We start from the raw sequence: 15,485 nt of genomic DNA, 5'->3' as shown, positions 1-15,485 counted from the left end.
AATAAGGTAACCTTAAAGTCTAAGCCCAGGAATGAAAATCTGAGCAACTTCAGCCTTCATCATCAGCTTAGCTCTCTGGGTGTGACAGGCAATTTTCCTTTTTAATTTTCTCCAGCAGTAAGGAAGCTAATGGTACATCTTAAAAGATATGACCTTATCCTTGTAAAGCTACCTGAAGCTTGGCAGAAAATAGGATAGCCTCACTGTCTGGGAAAGGCTGGCTTGAAGGGAAAAATTCCCTATTTTCTTGCATCAATGGGCTGAAGAATGGGAGGGAATATTTTATTCTTGTACACCGTTTTTATTCTGCTCCAGTTATGATCCCTGTGGTGGTTTTTAGAGGTACCATTTTATACATTTTTTGTATTCTGGATGCTTCACATGGATAGATATGACTCTGTTTGGCCAGAATAAATATTGTTATGGCCAAATTTCTCTATGGCATACCTAGATGCAGACTCTTTCCCCTCACAGTCTTCTTGAAGTCCACAGTCTGGTGTGCATTCATAAAGCTGTGGGTTTGCTGGGCTTCAACATGGCAAGGGTTTTGATAAAATAAAAAGTATAACTTACAGTCAGAGCTATTTCGGTGAGCAATCTGTCAAAATATCATTGGTGCTCTGAATCTGTCATAACTGTGGTGAGAGAAAAGAGGAAATTTTGCTGTGTCTGTTTCTGTAGGGTTGCTGGTCTGGATACACCCACACTTCATTGGTAAATGATACATACAACTGCATTAATTTTATATACGTACATCCATACATAAACACCCTTCTCTGTCATCTGTGGTCTTTAGCAGAGCCAGGCATCTCCCCAGTCTTTTTTGGCAGTAGTTACTCCATTATCTTACTATTTTATCTGCTGTCAGAAAATGCAATGTGTAAACACAGCCTTTTTAAGATGTCATACAAAACAAAGCCCACGTCACAGGGCTGTGGTTACAGGATGAGTGTATTTTCCTTTCACTGCTCAGCTCTGTTGCTGGCCTGCTTTTCATTTGTTGTATATTTTCATTAGAAATGCAATGTTGCATCCTCTCGTGATTCACGGAATTAATGAACTCTGAGACCTTGGTCTGTTTAAAGAGTACAATCTGGTACTTTGCAAATATTTTGAGCGGATTTCCAATCTTGTAGCCAAAAGCTGGGATTCCATGCAAATCCAACCATAGATGGCCAGGGAGAGCAGGAGAGAGTCCTGCTGGTCTGGCACCAACCAACCCCAAGCTCCCTGTCAGGAAGAACGTGTGGTTTAAACCTTCTGCCAAACAACTCGTCCAAATTCCCATTCTCTGCGTGGTTCAGCAGAAAACTAAACCTGAACATCACAAATGCCGAAATAAGGATCTAATCACTGGACCATGTGTCCTCTATTTAACTTGACTTTAGAATTTGCACTCGGCTGACTCCAATAGGACAGTTCACACATCCAACTACTGTTATTACAGGTGCCTAAATACTTGAGCACACATTGATGCATTGCTTTAAACTCATTTCACATTTCAAAGGCTTGCTTTGTGATCAAAGGGGCTGGAGACTTCTTTCTAAATGAAAGTGGACATTTTGGGATTATTTTGTCACTATAGCATCCGCAGAAAAGAAAAGGCTGGGAGGGAGGAAGGGGACAGGCAATCAAGTCAAGGCAGGCTTCTTTTTTCTGGCCTGACTTTGCATGACTAAGGCTTGGTTGGAAAGAGGAATATCTTCCCATTCTCTAGATGTGCTTAATCAGGAAGATTTTGAAATGCAACTGGAACTCAAATGGAACTGAGAGTGCTTCTAATGGATCTAAAGAACTTTTTTTCATAAGAGAGCTTAGTTTTGGGCTACCAAGTAGGTTCTCTGTCTGGCCCTGAGTATTTGTGGAACAGTGACCCAGTTCCAGGAGCAGGGATGCAGCATGGCCACATCTGGGAGCTGCAGCCTGTGGGTGCCAGCATTTAGGGGGAGTTTGGAGCCTCCCCACCTGTCCTGTCAGGGTAAGAGTTACTAGTTTCTTACTAATTTTCTTGTTAAACCTTCTGAAACATAGTGCATTTTCTTCATCCAAGGGCAAAATCTACCCAGTTTGGCTGGACTGGGCCCATGTCTGTGGCTCTTTCCAGTTTGCTGTGGACCTCACGGAACTCAGGTGGTCCTCTGGCAGACTACGGCCCATTGCTCTGTGTTTCAAGAACTCTCACAGATCTGGCAACTGTTTTCCATGACCGGTATCAAGATGATCTGTAGAGATACCAGGCAGAGAGAAAGAGAAGATTCAGATGCTGTCAGGAGTTGTCAGGGTGTTTGTTTATTTGCTTTAATAGTTGCAGTGGATGTTCTGGGTCGTTAGTTTAGATTCAGGAAGATTCAAGCTAAGGTCACTGAGCCCAGCTGGAGAGAGCAGCTCAAGCTGTTTGCCTCCACATGTGGCTGGTACAGATGCAGATGTTATTTTGGATGACTTTAATGTTAGTTCTGCATCCTTTGAAGCTTTGTAGTTTTAAGTGTCTGAAGTGAGTGAGTGTCCTGCTGCAGATCCTTGAAATTTATGGCATCTGAGGGTCACGGTTTGGAGCACAGCTCTATATTATCTTCAGAAACACAAGGAAGAGATCTCCTGGAGATACTGTTTTGTCAGAAAATAATAATTGACTAGACCTATCAACACTCGTTTGCTCTCTGACAGCTAACCCTGGCTATTACTGATCATGCAGCATGCTAAAGCTGATTTCTGACTCAAGTGATGTATTGATAGGGATATTTCAGTGGCTTTGAAGTCTAGAAGAGTGAAGATTTATAGAGGCTGTGCCTTTAGAATGGGAGGAACTATGTTGCAACAGAAGCTCTCAGAATGCAGGGTCGGTGGTTGCCACTCGTTCCCCAAAGTGCCATTATTTGTGCCTTCATCCAATAGCTGAGGCCAAATGCTTTCAGATGTGTTATACCCCAGGACATGCCTGCTATTTTGGGAACAAAAGCAAGTTTGGATGAGTTTCTGGATTTGTATTTGCAATGCTCCTAATATGAGAATCCTTCACCTCAAGTTACCTTTTGCAAGTGATCTGTGAAAAATTTGAATATCCAAGGACTATTGTAAAGAGTGCTGTGTAATGCTTATGAGCTTAATCCTTAGTACAATCCCCAAACTTAGTGCATCCTGGCAAGTTTCCTTGAATAAGTGTACTTCGCAGCTAGATCCAGCAAAAAGAATAAACTCCATGAGCTAAGCAGACTGGCCAATATTCTTTTTAAAAGTAATTCTTGCTTATGTGGCTCTAGTCTTGTATGGTCGGGGTTGCCTCTGCACTGAGTATTGAAAAATGAAATGTTTTGATTCCCTGAGAATCTCTAATTGACATTTCTGAAAATTAGCAGCTTAGTTTTTTCCTCTTTCTCCTCAATTTTCTGCCACCTTTTCTCACATCTGTCTTAGTGGAGTTGTCAGAACCCAAGACAAGAAGTCAGCCAGTAAAGTGGGAAAGCGGGGCACAATATCAGGGAATGTCTTTAGGACTTGGTAGATGTTTAGTTGGAATGCTTTACAGGTGATTTTATGTGAGGGTATGGGCTGGTGCTTGTCACTTCTGATCGGTGAACAAGAATACTTGCCATGAGCACATCAATCACTTGCAATAAGAAGTTGCAATAGGGCTTGATCTTCCTTTGAAATACCAGTTCAAAGCCTTATTGTTCCCCATAGGAACAATCCCTGTAGGATGAAAAAATGGTAAAAGATGCTTTCCTGGTTAATGATTTCTTAAACTGAAGTATCATTTTCATTTTCTTAGAGTTTTGGGATAGATTTCTGGATGTATTGCCTGATTTCTTAGCGTATTTCCAAATTTCACAAAATCCTACAGTTTTTAACTCTCTTCATTCCGTGCTTCTTCCAGAACAATAAACCAATTCCATGAGTACAGAATTTCCTCCTGAAACACAAAGAGCAGAAGAGGGTCCTGGGGGGTGATGGTTACAGACCCTTTTGAAGGGAAGGGGGAACAGACCCTCAGCAAGGGGCTGGGAATCCTTTGCCTTGGCACTGTCAGCACCAGAGCTCTCAGGATACTGCTCTTAGCGAGGACAGTTTAACAAACAAACACCACAACTGACAGGGCAGAGCAGCTGAACAAACAGACAAGGGTATAATTTATCCCTTTCCCTGGTTTTCAGTGTCTATTTAATGCATTAGCTAATATGATCCTTACTGTGTGATGTCAGTTGTGACAGAAGCGGCTTCATCTGTTGTTTTTAGCCCAGGTTTAATTTAGAACAAAGGAAGGCAGGGTGAGAGGTGTAAGGGCTGGCACAAGAGAGGAAAATGGGAGGGCTGGGCAGGGAGGAGAGAAAGGGCACTGTCACCACTGATGGTGGGACACAGAAGTCCCTAATAATCTTGTCTAGGCTTTAATTACTTGTGCCTTGGCTACAGCAGATAATTTTCTCTGACCTTGACAACTGTAGCCTTGCCAAATGCCAACTTTTTTCCTCTCCCCTTGGTCACGATGGATCACCTCGCTGAGAAGTGACAGATCATCCCACAACCCACAGCACTGGCCTGGCTTTGTTGCATTTACAAAGACAAAGTTTTCTCTCAAACTGCCTTCCCAAGTCTGAAGACACATCTTGGAAGTGTCTTTGCTGCCATCCCTCACATTGCTGCTTATAATTCGTTCCTGATAGATCTTGTCTCGTTCTACTCCTTTTCTGGCTTCCTCCATGTTAGGTCCTCTTTGACTTTGGGGCTGAATCCATCTTTTTATTATTTGTTTACTAGAGGTTTAGCAGAACAGGATTATCTCCCATGACAAGGGCTTTTGCACACCATGCTGATAAGAACGACAAAAATATATGAAAAATATATTGACAAACAGCTTTTCCTGCTATTTTAGTCATGTTTTTTGCTATCTCTGGTACCAATAACTCCCACTTTTCCCTCACAGTTAGGTGATGACCTCCAGGGTCATGAATACCAAATGCTTTTTCGTTTCATTTGGCAGAAGGTGCCACTGAACCAGGCTGCTATTACCACCACTATTTCCATGTGAGTGCTTCTGCAATAACTGTGATTCACAATCACATGGCAGGACACTGGAGAGCTGCAAAACTACTACCTATAAGGAAAATTAGAAGAAAAATTTCTGCCTTAAAGTGAATTTATCTGATTCCTGTCTTCCTCAGATATACAGATTGAGCCTTAACTACATAGAGGAGTTTTTTATTGTTTCTGTCAAGGAGGATGAAGTAAGGCTTGTGATTGAATAAATGATGTGTGTGAGGCATGGCTGATGACTAGCAATCATTGATTTGTCCAGCTTTGGTTTCCAAACACTGCAATTGTTTTCCGATTTTGTGTCCACTGTCTCTGAAACTATATTATATGTAAGTACTCTGAATATTTTATATCGCCATGCTTCTTTTTCCCCAGGTTTCTGCCTCTCTTCTTTTATCAGCATTGTAATGGCCTGGGCTTTGAATTGTTTTATCACTTTAAAGGAAATTGACTGAACAAATAACGTTGCTCTTTTGTTGATTGCCTTGTTGTCACTTAAATATTATTCCAATATAATGGGTAAGTTATTACTTTTAAGACAGATTTGCTACTATTTTTTTTTTTCCCCTCTGGCTTTGAGAAAAAGGAAGTTATTTCAGTAAAAATTATATTTCTTAGGAAGGAAAAAGATACTGTGCATTTGAACCTCATGAGACTAGTTGATTTTCAGTTTAGGGCAACACAGTCTCTAATTAATGAAGAGGAGGTTTTCAAAGGTAAAAATACAAGTGAGGTTCATAGTAGTCCCTATGGTTTCTCTTTTCTTCTCTCACTGTATGACTTTGCACCTTTTTTGACTGGTGGCCCAATAAATAAGCACTCCATCTATATTGCTCTAATTATCTGTAAGAGGAGGAATCCAGAGCACCCAAGCAGGAGGGGAGCAAGCCAGCAGTCCTGTTATCATTAGTGACATTTGGCCACACACGCTTTGCCTAAGTCATTGGAAGCAGTGTAGTTACTCTGAGTTTACCGGGAGGAATTTGCCACAATGAGCTGAGACAGAATGCAGGTCTCTATTAGATGTGTAAATAATTGCACCTTTGTCACATGTGGAAAGCTGGCTTGATGTATGTGTAAAGATAACTGTTTCCTGATGAGCTCAAGTCCTTGAGTTTTAGTGCTTGAAGAGATTTATGGATAGTTGCCTGAGACAGCACAATGTCTATGCTTGGAACAATGTATTTTTAGAATCTATGCATGCAGGTAATAAGCCTGATATTTACATCTAAGGAATACCCCAAATGAATGCTGCAATCAATACCAAATTTGAATGCTCAGTGTCTCTGAAAGGTAATGCCCAGAAAGAGAAGCAAGTGGTTTTCTTTTTGTGAAAGAGGAAATCAAGAAACAGAACAAGTAATAAAACACAGAAAAGGAAAATTAAAAAAACCCCAAACAAGATCTCAACTCTCCTCTGCTTTTCAGACAATAAGGAGTTTGTACCTTTTTTACCATTTATAGCTCTTCTAAGTGTGAAGAACCAGCTATGAAGAGGAAAATTCCCAATCAAAGGTGTCATATGTGGGAGAAAAGGAGCTGCTTGTTTTCAGGCTGAAGAGGTAGAGGTTAAGAGACAGTTTATAAACAGCTGAGGCTCATTCTAAAAAAAATCAGTGTGGTGTACTTATTTGTAAAGAAAAGGAGTACCAGCAGAGGTGCTGATTTCTTTTTCTCTTCAAGAGAGAGCTTTGATGGAGTTTGTCTAGCCTGCTGTCAAAAATAAGTTATATTGTGTAGCATTAAAAAAAACAAAAAAATAAACCTAAAAACATAGGTTTTTAGAACCCCCAAAATGTTCTTTGTTTTGTGGCTGCCTATATCACATTGCCTTGCAGCAGAAACTGAGTGAAATCAAAGGCAGCTGTAGTGAGATTTTCACAGGGACTGAGGCAATGGTAAAAAGGTGCATCAAGAGGGAAGTACTGCCTGGGTCAAAACTGCCTGAATCAAGTGCAGCCTCTCCAAATCGATATCCAGGATGATGAGGGGTATAAAACTTTTAGTGTTGGCCTGAGGAAATGGTGGGAGCTATCAGAGTCCATCTGAGAAGCAGGTGAGCAAGAACACGAGCGGTGGGAACAGAGCTGTGCTTGTCTGATGAGGAGAGGGGGATACCTGTGGTGGGGGGCCTCCCACGGGCACATGGAAATGTCCCAAGAGAATGCAAGTACTGGCTCTGCGAGCTCTGCTCCACAGGTGACCTCCCTTTGGGTAGCTACTGGCACTGGGAATCCCAGGTGATTCTGAGACAGCAAAATTGCTGCCCTGTTCAGGGCCCAGGATGCCAGGCAGTTGTTCAAGGTGGCCCCGAGGTTCCTTGTCCTGTCTAAAGCATCCTGCAAACCCCTGTTCTATGAGTGACTGGAAAACAGAATTTAATTTACCATGTGGGAAGCAGGAGTGTATTATTGGGATAAGGTAACAGATGAACAGTTCTATGATGTATGAATGTAGAACTGTATAAAAATAAGGTTTAAAGGAAAAAAAAAAAGGAGGCAAATAGATATTAGATGTATTGCAATTTTCTTTTTAGTATAAAAACTGTTATGTACTCCCTGCTGGGAGGGACTTTATTAGTCTATTTAAACTGAAGCTTTGCAAATTTATCACGGAGGCAACTTCTTCGAATGCAGTAGAGAACTGCTGGAGCTTGCACGAGTCTTTGTGTCTCTTGCTTGATTTTGAAAATTTATCAAAAAGCAAGCAATCATTATAATTTATAGGTGACGGTGTACAGAAAAGCTCCTTTGTTGCTATTCCACATAGTTATATGTTAATTGTCAGCCACACTCTTTTCTCCAAAATATGAGTCTGTCTGTCTAACCACAGTGTGGCACTAATGGTATAAATGCAGCAGAACACAGATGGAAATTAAACAGCAGCTGGGTAATCATCTTCATAAATGTAATATTAAAAATATCACAATCCTTTAATTTTTGTTCTGCTTGTATAAGGCAGAGCTGCATGACAAATAGCTATCGTAACTTTGCTGAGAGAAATGCAGCTTGTGACCAGTTTAAACCAAATTACTCTTTCTCCCTGCTGTCCTCACTTGAGCTTTTGAGCACCAGTATTAACAATCTGGTAAACACCAGATCGGGGTCATAAGCACTCATTAGCCTCTCAGAGAAAGGCCACCTCTGGTTTGTTGAATATTGATTAGGAGGCACCAGAACATACCAGTCTGAAGCCACCAAGGGAAGATGCTGAACATCTGAAGAATTTCCTGTGTTTCGTGAAGCTCTGGATCACATCTGCTGTGGCCACTTTCATTTTCATTTTTACTGACCAGCTTCTTTGTCCTTCTGCTGTTGTACAGGACCGGGCACTGTAGAAAGCTGACTGAGCAATAAACAGAAGTATTGCTGTCACCCTGAGCCTCTTGTGGGATGGAGGAGTACTCTGACAACTTAACTTGGATTTTCCATCCCTCATGGACAAGCCTACTTCCTTTCCTTCCTCTGATGCATTGCAAGTGTAATGTGTCTTGTCCTGCTGCCAATACCACCACAATAGATTGCAGTGCTTCTCTGAATAGAGATACTGGTGAGTCATTTTCATCTCTGCTGAAATTAATTCATACATTTTTCCCCCGGTTTGCATCGAAATCAGGTAACTTGACTGATTTAAAGTCTAAACTTGCAATTGGTAAATATAGAAAACCCTTCTAAAGACAGTTTCTTGAAATTGGTACCATAATGGCAAATGCGGTTGAAGATGACCTTGAGGTAATAACTTCAAAAGCTGATAATAGGATTTATGCTCTGGTAGTAGAAGGTGTTTAAAAATTAAACAAGCAAAACATTGTTTCAGTATTAAAAAACCTCATATGTTGTCTTAATATGTGCTATAATCTAAGCCTGACTGTGCATAATAAGCTTGTAATTCCATTGATCCATTGATGGGGAGATAACAAACCCCTGCAAATGGCAAATGGATTGTGTGTGAGAAATGCGATATTGATGGACCTGCTGGGCACTGTAACTTTTCTGTGTTTGCTGTGTCACCGTCCTGCCTCACCCAGCCCATTGCCTGGGGATGCTCTGCCTCGTTCAGTGCCCTCAGCAGGCTGGAAAGAAAACCAGGGAGGCTTTGCAGATGATTCCACCAGTCCAGGCTCTGCTTTGCCTGCATTTGGCAGCCCTCTCATCCTATGGGCCGTGCAGACAGCGATTTGTGAGCATGCAGAGCTGGATAAAGGGATCCCTGGACTGGTTATCACACAGAAACCACACCAGTTGCTTATGTTGCTGGCTTTGCAACATGGTTCTTGAAGTAATTTTCTCCATTTTCTCCCTATGGTCGCAATAAGAATTTTCAAGGGGTTGACATTTTATGGTCGTACACATACAGCGTCATAAGGGAGTGCCATCGGCTTTTCTTTTTAATGTAAAGTTAAGCATGAATGTTGAACAAATATAGGCTATAGATATAAACATTAAAGGGGAATGTTACAGTTGAAGTGTTTAATATTGTGAAATTGGTGGCAAAGGGAGGGCGAACTGCTCTTCAACTCATCTCAGCACCACAAAAAACTGCATTTCTTAAGGCACGGTACTCCACTGTTGAGGTCAACGACAAAAAAAAATTCCATACTTCTTTGATAATTGAAGGTTGAAGACTGAAAAGAGCTGTTAATATCATCTTGCCCATTAGTTGTTTTGGAAAATGGAACAAGCTCCTTTAGACCTCTCTTCCTATCTCTTATAGCTCCAAAATCAGCACAACAGATTATGGGCTAGAGGTACAATCTCGCTTCTCCTCTGCAGTCTAGGCAGTGCAGGGTTGTCTTTGCCCTTACGAAGCATAGCCCTACAGAAAAGTGGAAAATCTATTCAATTTTGTGTTGCATTATATGCTCCAGAAAATGCAGCTTCATCTGTATAATGGTCTGTGATGAGGCAGAGAGAAGGAGCTGCTCATCTAATAATTTGCTTGTTTCCAATTCAGAATCTTGCCACACTTTCCTGAGGCAACATTGATCCAATCTACCCTAATTGCCTCTCTTAGCTCAATGTGGACTTCATAAAAAGTAAATACTGGGTTCATGCTAAATAAGTTTTGCTTTGCTGAGTGTTCAAGTCTGCCCTTCTGATGCAGACCCTTATTTTTATTCAGAGAAAGTCAGTGGATGAGGCTCATAACTTTTTGGGAACATTTGTACCATCCTTATGGTTGTTTTTTTCTGAAGAGGAATATGACTGGAGTTGAGGCATTTGCTGTTAAATAAATGTTTCTTGTTTTAATTTCTCATCACTCCCAAAGAGTTTGGATGGAAATCAGAGTGCTTTCATACAGATGAGACTCCGAGGTGGATTGCAGCAGTGATGAGGAGTTGTTTTGGACTTCTTAAATGATGTGTGGTGTCTGGGGAGAGTGGGATACAATCTTGTCTTGAACATCAGACAAGGTGGTGATTCCCAGAGCTCTGCTTCCAGGGTCAGAGTTGGAAACTGCAGCTGCCTTCTGCTCAGATGCAGGGGCTGTTCACCCTGCAGTGCTGCTGTCACACACTGGTCACCCTCTAGCTCAGTGGTGGGACCAGCAGTGTCACGCGTGCAGCACGTGTCAAAAGCAGCACCTTCTGGTTAGGTTGGTGCAAGAGCCCTTCTTCCACCCAAAACCCGCTCTCTTTATGATTTTAATACAAATGAGGGCTTCATTAACTGGGAAGTCTAGTTTATGTATTCAAGTCCCTAAAGATGTGGAGAGGAAAAAATCTGTCAAGGATTATGCCCAGGGCAGGATGACTGACTGAAGTGGGAGAAGGCACAGCTGAGATGCACCAGAGCTGCTTGGAGGGGTCTCTTGGATTCAGCTGGGTGCTCTAACCCAAGCCCAGGGCTGCTAATGGCCAGAGAACAGCAGTTTCTCATGTTCTGGGCTGGGTGACCTCTTTCCTTTGGCTTTGGAGAAGCCTCTCCTTGGGCTGGCAGACAGGGAACTGCCCTGAGCTCTCCCCCTGACTGCCCCTTGAGAAGGGTCTGTTGAGGGGGACAAGTGCACACAAATAAGAATGGCAAATACCCCAAGATGCAAAATGTGAATCTTTCAGTCTATGTTCAAGCTGTGCATACCTTGATATGAAAAAATGAAGTATTGCAATGTTCAGATATGAGTTGAGTGGGTGGGGTTTAGAACCTTTCAAATTAATGCAATGTCAGTGACCTGTAACTGAACAGGTTGTCTCCAAATCATAGACCTCAACCTCTTTTCTGTTCCTGTTTGAGATAAACCTGACAGTTTTCAGTCTAAACTGTTTTTTACTTCCCTAGCCAAGATTGTATACCACTAAAAATAGAGTTTATAATAGAAGTTACAGCTTTTAGCTGTGAGGCCTTCAGGATTGCTCCATTATATTGCAGTTCTGTTAATTAAAATGAAGGGAGAAAATATATATAATAGGATTGTGCTAATAAAGCATGAAATGAACAGTCCTACCTTAAGATGCTTGTCTGCTTTCCTTACTGCGTGAGCAGCTGTCTTTGTCTTCCTCAAAATATACTGAAATTCAGGGGAAATTTTTTTTTTAAAAAAGGAAACTTCTAAGCCTTCCCTTTCAGTGTCATTCAGGCACCCTCTGGTTTGTTACATAATTGTGTTTAGGCATCTTTGGGCAGTGGATGGGAACACAGTGGAGCCTGGTTGAATAGGTGCTTCATGTTGAATTCAGATTGCCAAGTGCTACAGAGTGAATTCCTGGAGCTGCTGGATTAATAGGCTGGGATTTTTTTTCTCACTGTGTGCTTTCAGGAGAACTTGTACTGAAAAATAACTTTCACTTCTCACCTTAAACCTGGAGGGTTTCTCAAATAGTCTGTGGTGTTGTAAATCTGCAGTACAATTTGTAGACTCTTAATAGTGATCATAATACAGAAGCAGAGCTTTTATATCAATATGACTATACCAGGAGAGAAAATTGAATCTTTCCCCATGTTTTCTGAATTAAAATTTAAAACATGCAGCAGCAGTGTAGATCTAGAAGCAATAGGTAATGTTGAACTCGGTTCTTTGAGCATGATATTATGCCCCAAGCATTAATTTTTTTTTTTTTTTGCATGGTTGTACTACATTTAACTTCATTCTTTGTATGAAATCTATGCATTTATATTTTTGCATATTTCCACCCAACAGTATTAGAGCTCTTATGAAATGGATTGGAGAGACCTCAGGTGTTTGCAGGGTTGGGGACAATAATGGCTGCATTAAATACCATTTAAAACATTACATTTTGCTAATGCTTTGAAGTATTTTGTATCAGCGTGAACGTTGGTCTCAAGAATATTGGTTTCTAAAAGAAAGAAATCATGCAGCTGTCAGGTTTAAATAAAGAGAAAGTTCATGCAGGAGCCAAGTTTGGCCATGCACTTTCCAGGAGAATTCAAAGGTGAGAGCAGAGCACGGGGTTCAAAGGGGCAGAGTTGCCCATGGGACTTCTGCCACTGACAGTAGGCAGCACAGCTTTCAAATGGGTTATAAAATCCTGGAAATCAAAGCAGAGGCAAGATGTAAAATCTGTTAACTTCTGTCACTTGCAAGGCACAGAGAGACAACACTGTAGAAATAAAAAGTAACATTCTGAGTAAACCACGATGACAGAACATGCATTGCAAAGTGCTGCTCAAGCATATAAAGTGCAATCCAGCCTCTAACTCGGATGAAATATGCTGCAAACTGTTATTGAGCACCAGCCTCACACCACAGCAGAGTCTGCACAGGAGAGCTCGGTAAGAACTGGAAAAAGTTCTGATAACTTATCCAAAGGAGTCATTAGAGCTAGTAAGGTAAAAAATTTTGGAGTATAGCTGATAAATCCATCTGAAACTGCTGCTAAAAGGAAACAAAAATATATTTCTTGGTAGGAGTTTTGATAGCTGAAGTGAGGTTTTTCCAGAGTTGAAATGCATCAGGTTTCTGATAGCCATTATTAGATGAAATACTGTTGGGAGACTTCAGCTCTGAGCTGATCTTGTCCCATTTCACCAGAATTAAAGGGTGATTTGTGAGGTTGCTGTGGTGGGAGCAATAGTAGTAATTTTTTGTTGCAGGGCTTAAGATTTTATTGGGTGTTGTGCAAGGGAAAATGAAAAATCTCAATGTATGTTCTCAATTCTACATTTTTAAAATGTGTAATGATGGAGCTTAAACTGGGCATTGCTTTTGGTGTGCGACTAGTAAAGAAAAGTCAGATTTTTCATCATGTACTGGCTGTAAAATATTTAAAAGTCATGAAAATAGTCTAGATAAAGATTTTAATCTCAAATATTAATGATTATCTATATATTTGCCTGCTCAAACTGAAATTGGATATTAACGTGAAAAAAAACCTCCAAACTTTCTAGTCCTTCACTGATGGTAACAAGGAATGTGAACAGCACTCTGAGCACTGTCTGTCCCGGTGGTGCCGCACATCACATCCCTGCTCTTCAAACTCTACCTGCCGCTCCCAGACACCACACTGTGTTGTGTTCCCTCAAGTCTGCAATCCCCCATGCCTGAATTTGGGGTCCTCCTCCCCTGTTTGGGGCTCAGAGTGTGCTCCTGGTGTGCCCTTCACGCCTGCCCCCGCACCCTGGCCAGCCTCTGGCAGTGCCAGTTCCTCAGGGCAAGGGGCAGGAGCGAAGCGGGCTCAGGCGGAGCGGAGCTGAGTGCTGGCCCTGCTGCAGCAGGAGGGAGGGACAGGAGCAGGGTGCCCGGGGACAGATCTCCCCTTCTCCACACCCCTGATGGAACACCAGCCACGGTGAGGTGGCACAGCTGCAGCTCTTGGTGGCACTTGCCAGCTTGTCACAGCTTCTTCCTGAGCCAAATCTCCCTTGGAGCGCGTTTTTGTGTGAACAGGACCGACTCCGCTGTTTCAGGCTGCCAAGCCCGCGGCTCGTGTTGTGACAAGCCCTGCTCCTCAAGGAGGGTGAGCGCAAGGCAAGCTTTGTGACCGCAAGCAGAGTTACGAGTGCAGTCTCAGCGTCTCTTGAGAGCAGCTGGAGTTGTAAATGGGATGTGTCTGACACTCTGGTGGGAAATGGACCCAGAATCTCGGGCTTCTGGGGCAAGACATCAGTCTCTAATGCAGTCACCAGGGACAGACATAATGCCACGCATTAAAGACGTGTTTTATGCCACAGACTGTTGACTAACTTGGCCTGACACGTTTGATCTAGATCCTTGTGCTCACACTGCATTTTAGCTGTGCTCAGAGCTGCCTGGGCACTCTCCTTGTCCCTGCAAGGCAGTGCTGCAGACTCAGTGTCCTGACAAGGACTCCTGCCTGGTCTCTGTCACACATTTGAGTGCAGTGCATATGCGCCTTAGACTTGGGGGGTTTATTTCCACTGAGCTTTTCCATTTGGATTCACATTTAGATCCTTAGCTAGTGCAAACTGCGTGTTTCTCTAGTTGTTTTAACCGTGTTTTTCTTTGTGGAGTGAAACTCTCCAAGCACACCTCAGGGATAAAGATAAGATTTGAAACTGGGAGCTGTATCATTTAAAGAAAAATTCAAACCCTTCAAAAAGAAAGAAACAGCAGGAATGATTTGATTTTCAAATCGTGTTAGAGGGAAAGGTTTATACAACAAGAACAAAAACAAATTTGTTTGTATGTTTGGTGTTGTTTTATTTTTTTTTTTTTGCCAGGCCTTAGATTCAGGGTATCAAATGGATTATTATTGGTTCTTATCTAAGTTTAGAAAGAGCTGTGAATATATAATGAGTACAACAGAGAGATTTCAGTGTTTATTGGTTTACTGGTTTATTGATGCTTCACTTGCCTGTCTTTGCAAGATGTACCATTTATGAATACTTGGCTAATCTCCAAAGACAGTCGAGATTTGTTCCATTTATTGCTCTTCTGAGTTTGCCTTTTGGCAAAAAGTCTCAGATCAGGAGCGGTTTGCATATCAAGGCTCACAGGTCTCCTTTGAAAACCTGCTAGGTCCTGGAAGTCATGAAGCCTCTCACTTTAAATTAAGGGAACAATAATTAAATGTATTAATTCTAGTTCTTAATATTTTTTGTAATAGGGATACGTAATTTTGCCATAACTTCGTGTAACTGAGTAAAGGTGGCATGCAGTGTTCTGGCTTTCACTCAGGGGAAGTACAAGGAGATGCTGCAGAGGGGGAGGTATTTTGGATGTAAGTTACAATGAAGTTTATGTTTATTATGCTGATAAGGGAACAGTCAATGCAACACTGGTCATGCTGCTGGTGGTGTCCGTAGGGAAAGGTCAGGAGCAGTTGTTTCATCCCTTTTAGAGGGTTCTGAAGCTGCTCCATAAATGATGGTTTACTTTGATCAGCGAAGCAGGGATTGCTGCACAGCTTATTAACAGCAACCAGAGCGGGAGGAAAGTACCTTAAACATCTCTGTTCTTGGGTGGAAGCAGTCTGGCAGCAAAGAGAGCAGTGGAGCGAGCACAGCTTGGGGTTGGACTCATTCACCTGGAGCCTG

General features: G+C 41.9%; 1 long non-coding RNA gene across 2 annotated transcripts in view; it reads left to right on the top strand.

Moving 5' to 3' along the window:
* The window catches only part of LOC120755141 (uncharacterized), a 39,930-nt gene extending 30,411 nt beyond the window's left edge, over positions 1–9,519 (top strand). For both annotated transcript variants that reach the window (XR_005701645.2, XR_005701647.2), the window contains exon 4: positions 8,354–9,519. This is a non-coding gene — a long non-coding RNA (uncharacterized LOC120755141). The remainder of the gene's footprint in view (positions 1–8,353) is intronic.
* Positions 9,520–15,485: the final 5,966 nt, after the last annotated feature.

This window comes from Hirundo rustica, chromosome 7 (genome assembly GCF_015227805.2).
Source record: "Hirundo rustica isolate bHirRus1 chromosome 7, bHirRus1.pri.v3, whole genome shotgun sequence".
Classification (NCBI taxonomy): domain Eukaryota; kingdom Metazoa; phylum Chordata; class Aves; order Passeriformes; family Hirundinidae; genus Hirundo; species Hirundo rustica.
Note: the sequence above shows the minus strand (reverse complement) of the source record. Positions and strands in the feature narration are given on the sequence as shown.